The sequence below is a fragment of the Triturus cristatus genome, chromosome 10 (assembly GCF_964204655.1).
Source record: "Triturus cristatus chromosome 10, aTriCri1.1, whole genome shotgun sequence".
NCBI classification, from domain to species: domain Eukaryota; kingdom Metazoa; phylum Chordata; class Amphibia; order Caudata; family Salamandridae; genus Triturus; species Triturus cristatus.
Window position 1 is genome coordinate 401,081,088 of NC_140593.1, and position 6,000 is coordinate 401,087,087.

Below are 6,000 nucleotides of genomic sequence, written 5' to 3' on the forward strand. Positions count from 1 at the left end.
GGGGCCGTCAGCTACAACGACCTCCTCACCACATAGCCTCATGCAAGAACACATTGGTTACAACAGACTCTAGTTATTCACTAATTATTTACTGTTCTTCTTAATGGTTCTAAATTTGTGGGACATGCTTTTGGCATGGCAGTGTGTGGAGGGTGACATTGGGAGAATGAGATTAAGATTTCGATGTTTTTCTTCACGTGTATATAATGCGGACAAGATACAACAGACGCTTTATGACCACCCATGGCCGATCACAAGGACGTGGAAGCTTGCAATACATGCATAGCCCTTTCCTGGAATGTCAGTGGGTTGACTAACAAAATTAAAAGAGGGGCAATATTCTAGACGCCGCTCCTTGAAAACATTATTTTTGGAAGCAAAACATCTGTTGTGGTCAAATTGTTGCTTTTTGGGCAGATCCGGATACACTGGACTTTCTTTCTGGGGCTACAAGAGCACTAATACCTTTTCATAATCATTCCAATTCCAAGCAGATCAAACAAAGATAGACCACTTGAGACGTTACTCCCGGTGATGGGCTGCCACAAGGACAGAGGTCAATTCTAGTTGGTGTTATACTCAACACTCCTTGATGAAACCTTAGAGATACTCAATTACATCCTAGCTAACACTGCCCCTTGCAAGCTCATATTAGGAGGTGACTTCAGTGCAGTTATGACGAGAAACTGAGAGATGTAGCAACAATTATCACAATTAGATCACTTATCTCATGCTGCAACAGAGATCTACGACCTATCGGGTTGATATTCTCCCAAGAGGTCTAGCACCACTCGCCAGTTGTATTAAAACAATATCATTCAGCTAATAAGCCACACAGCATATGGTGCCTTTGTGCCTAGTGGCTCCTGGATGATTAGCTAGTGTCTTCACTGAGAGAAAGCTTTAAAGAGTACCATGACTCTAACAAAAATTCAGCCCAGTCACCAACTACCCTATGGGAGGAATTCAAAGCAGGGATCTAAGAAGAGCTGCTGCATATGTCGGGCGAAAGAAGAGGGAAAGAGAAGCCAATGTCATAGCCTGAGCCCTAGAAACAAAAGTGGTGGAACTCAAAAATGACATACCTTGTGTTCTAAAACTCCTAGCAAAATCAGGCGCCACAAAGACACAATTAAAAGACTTACTGGCACATGCATCAAGCAAAATTGTCCTCGCAAAAATAGCGATTCGCTAAAATCGTCCGTTAGCGAGTGCCAAACAACCGATTCCAATGCATCAACCCCAATAGCGAAAAAAATAAAGAATCGCTAAAAAAAAAAAGTTACAATAAAGAATCGCAAAATAAAGAATCGGAAATAGAGAAAACACAAATAGTGCCTGGCATTAGCGATTAGCAAATAAAGAATCGCTAAAGAATGCATCAAAAATCGCTAATACCGAAAATCCTCAAATTCGCTATTTAGCATGAGCAGAATAAGGGGAATCTGAACCAGGAGGTAAAGTTGCAGACACACCCAAAAAAAAAAAAAAACAGTCAAAGCGTACCACAGGTGTAATTAATCAGAAAGTCTTCAAAAATGGGCCTGGAGACCCCGTTTCCTTTTACAAAATGGCAGCCCTCTACGTGCTCGCAAGGAGGATGAGAATAAATGCAGCAGCACAGCGCAGGAGGAGGATCCAGGAGAGGGTATTCAGAGTGCGCATTACATTGCTGGGCCAAAATGAGGAGGAAGTATATGACAAGTACTGTCTCAATCGCGCCATAATAATGAGCCTAATTGCTGACCTGGAACCACTACTGCAGCACCAGACACGTAGAACCAATGCCATTCCTGCGCACGTCCAGGTCCTATGCAGCCTACACCTACTGGCATCTGGAAGTTTCCAGGGGGTCGTAGCGGTAGCGGGAGGCGTATCACAAAGTGCACTTTCACACTTCTTCCGTAAATTCATTGATGCCATGCTGACAATGATATATACCCATATCACCTTCGCCACAACCCCACAGCAGATGGACCAGACCAAACAGGAATTCTACCAGGTGGCCAAATTCCCCCATGTCATAGGATGCATTGACTGCACGCATTTCCCCATCTGTCCCCCCTCAGCCAATGAGTACATCTTCTGTAACAGGAAGTCCTATCACTCCATCAACGTGCAGGTCGTGTGCAATGCCAAGCACATAATCACGGACATAGTGGCACAATTTCCAGGGAGCACACACGACTCATATATATTCAGACACAGTGGCATCCACAGGCGTCTGCTCAATGGAGAATTCTGAGAGGGACTCCTGCTTGGTACATACTCATACCTATTCATTACATCAGTATCACACATGTATTAGCATTACTGCCGCTAAGCCTTTGCTTCCCCCCTGTAGGTGACAGTGCATACGCCTTGTGGGAATATATCCTCACCCCCTACATCAACCCAGCAACACCACAGGAGCAATGCTACAACGCGGCACATATTAGCACCAGAAATGTGATTGAGAGAACATTCGAAATCCTGAAGAGTCGCTTCCGGATCTTACATAAGACTGGTGGTGCTTTGCAATATAACCCAGAGACCTGCTGCAGGATTGTAGCAGTATGTGCCATGCTGCACAACATTGCAACCAGAAGGGGTATACCCATAGAGATGGACCAAAACGACAACGATCGGGATGACCAACCACCCGCACAACACCGACAGTCACACGTGCCAAACACAGCTGAAGGTCAAAGGAGGCGGACATACATCACACAACATAATTTCAGAGCCAGGTAAGAATGAGCCATGACACTATATTTTGGAGTGCTAATGTTTACTTCACATGAGCACTTGTCAAAGTGATGTAACATGAGTAGAATAAATTACAGTGCTTCTACACATTGTGGAGAAAAACATATCCGTTGGCATCACAGGAGTGCAAACGCAAAATGCAAGTGGCCCATGGGTACGCCACCATGGACAGAGATGCGGGACTGAATGTCCAGTGCCGCTTCCCACATACCCCCAGCCTCCTGTCGCGTGTCTCCTCTACCTCACCACGCTGTGTGTCTGTGGCTGTAGAGCTGGGCGAACTGCGCCTCCTGTTGCAGGTCTCCGGCACGGACACGCTGCTCACACTTGATGCGGCCTCACTGCCCTCCTCCCCTCCCAAGTTGCTGCCACTAAATGTCCCTGACTGTAAGTGTTCCACTGCAGTGGTCACCTGGCCTAAGGCCTTCGCTACATCCCCACAGTAATGTCTGAGGTCCACCTGCAGTGACACGGAGCGGCGGGACAAAACTGCAGTGCTGTTGCAGAGCTTTGTGATGGCCCTGGTAGATGCAGTAGTACGGAGCAAGTTCTGCCGATGCCTCCTGCGCTCTCTGTGTTGTCCTGCTAGGATGGCATGGGTGAGCTCCTGTAGGTTCTTATTGATGTCCCGATTGCCCTCAGCCACAACTGTGGTCATGTGCCGCACAGCGCCTGTCAAAGTGCGCATGTGTTTTGACAGTTTGGAGATGTTGAGGTTCATTGTCCCCATGTGTCTCCCCTGCAGGCGCTGAACACGCAGCATCTGGGCCTCTACACCACCATAGATGTTCCTTGGCTGTTCGGTGCGCTCTGCAATACTGCGCATGGACCTGCGCCGCTGTGTGACTCGGCCACGTGCTGGTGGTGGGGCTGGCGGTGTAACACGTGTCTGACTGGGGACACTTGTGGGTGCTGGTCTCTGCTCTGTATCCATCACCTGCATGGAGGGGACATGTGCCCTGCATCTTGGTAGTGTTGTCGGTGGTGGTGGTGGTATTGTCGGTGGTGGTGGTGGTGGTGGTATTGTCGCTGGTGGTGGTGGTGGTGGTATTGTCGGTGGTGGTGGTGTGGATTGTCCTTCCTGCGGAGTCGCTCCATCGGTATCTGCTGATGTCTCGGAGATGATGAGGCGCTCACTGTCATCAGAGTCCACCGGAGATCCATCTGTGTGTGAAAAAGTGCATTGTTAGTTTATTTTGTGACTATATCTGTTTGTCATTCGCATTTATTTCCTACAATAAATTACATATTTAGACACACTGTTGGGCCTGTACTGCTGATCTAATTTATTGTGCATTGGTGATCATACATGCACACTTGGCTAACATGACTACAACTCCCATGATGCTATAGTAATGTGAGGGTATATGTGTTATGCACTTCTCCCTGCATAATGTGATTGTGGGGGGGATGGGCATACGCAGCGTATAGGCGCAGGCATGCATCTTACCTTGTTCTGTGGTTGCTGCGCCGGAGGTGTCCATCTGGGTTACTCCGACGACTGCCTCTGGCTCAATGGTTCCCTCAACGAGCTCCTCCAGGGCAGTGTTGGCAGGTACTCTGGATGGCCCCCCTCCTGTGCCAGCTGCTTCCTTGACCCTTTCGGTAATGCGCTCCTTTGCCCTCTTCCTGAGGTCATACCACCTCTTCTTAAGGTCGTCGATGCTGCGGGGCATCACTCCGACAGCATTCACCCTCTCCCTAATGCAAAGCCATATCTTCCGCTTCTCGGCTTCGGGCACCTTGAGTGACAGCTTCCCAAACAGCTTATTATGCTTGCTGCTCACCCCCTCGATCAAATGCTCAAGTTCCCTGTCAGAGAACTTTCTCTTCTTCTTCCTGGGCATGTCTGATGTAGCAGGTGCATTCTTGTCCATCCTGGATGAAGGTAGTCTGGATGGGTTCTGAGGGTGAATTCTCTTGGCTCAGCTTGTATGCTCTGCCTCCTCCTTTGAGCTCCTCAGGGCAGTGAATGAACGATGGGCTGGAAGACTTCCTGGTTGTGATGTCATCAGCCCGCTTCTAGTGCGACCCGTTTTTTGCGAATTCGCTATTTCCGAATTCGCAAATGCCGATTTCGGTAATACCGAATTCGGTAATTGCTATTCTTTATTTTAAGGAATCGCTATTGTGTTATCGGTTCGTTTTAGCGATTTTTAAGGAAACGCAAATTTTTACCGAATCTGTACATGCATCCCGGAAAGCGAATCCTTATTTGCTATTCCTTATTTATCGCTAATAGGACTCGCTTTTCTGAATTTTGATGCATGTGCACCTTAGAGCTTTATTTTTGCATTTGGTGGACAGGGTACAATCCATCAGGTAGGCGGAGCACATAAACTCTGCCACCCTGACAAACTACCACCACCAAATTTTGAAATGAATGCCAGCCTAGAGGTCATCTCTGCCCATTGAAAGGAAGCACAATCATGGTTTTGACAGCCAGCCACCAAACGTTTACAAGGTTTTTGTTTTTCAGAGACAAATTCCCAAAGCAAGACTTTCGCTTATGAAGAACAAAAAAAAAAAAACGATCCCTACAACATGTTAGTTTTTTCCCAGGGAGTGGGAGTATATATTTTTTTCCTGCTCATCACAGTCAGGTTTTTCTTGGCGGTGATGGACACAAAAAAAACCTTTTAAGGTCCACCCTAACTAGGGCGGGCAGTATAATGTTCTTCCTCTGACAGGGCCTAATCAGAATGAAACATACTAAGGGCTACGTAGATGGGCAGCACCCTCGCTGTGGATTCTTGGTAAAGCTGCATTGTATAAAATGTGTATGCTCCCTAGACTGCCATACAACCTTCAGAACTTTCCGAACTATAAACAAGAAGACTTCTGTGATAAAATACAAGCACCCTCCTCTGGGCAGGTAAGCAACCCAGAGCCTTATTTGTCAAATGTATACATTTAGTCAATAATGGTGGATTGGGTGTAGCAGACATCCAGCTCTATTACTGCACAGCTGAATTGACGACTATTAATGACTGGCTGGTTGGTGAGAAAGACCATCCAGCATGCCAACTGGAACTAGATCTGTTCCAAAACTCATGTGAACCTAATTTTTTGTACAGAGCTAAATCTGAATCCTGTATTGAGATCGCGAAAGTTAAGATACCCGCATTGCAAAAAGCACTGAAACATATTGGTTGGTAGGAAAAAAAACACTCAGAACCCTCCATATGGAAGGAAGATCATCTACCAATCTCAAGAAAATCACTGGAATTCAAGGATGGGGACTAAATTGGA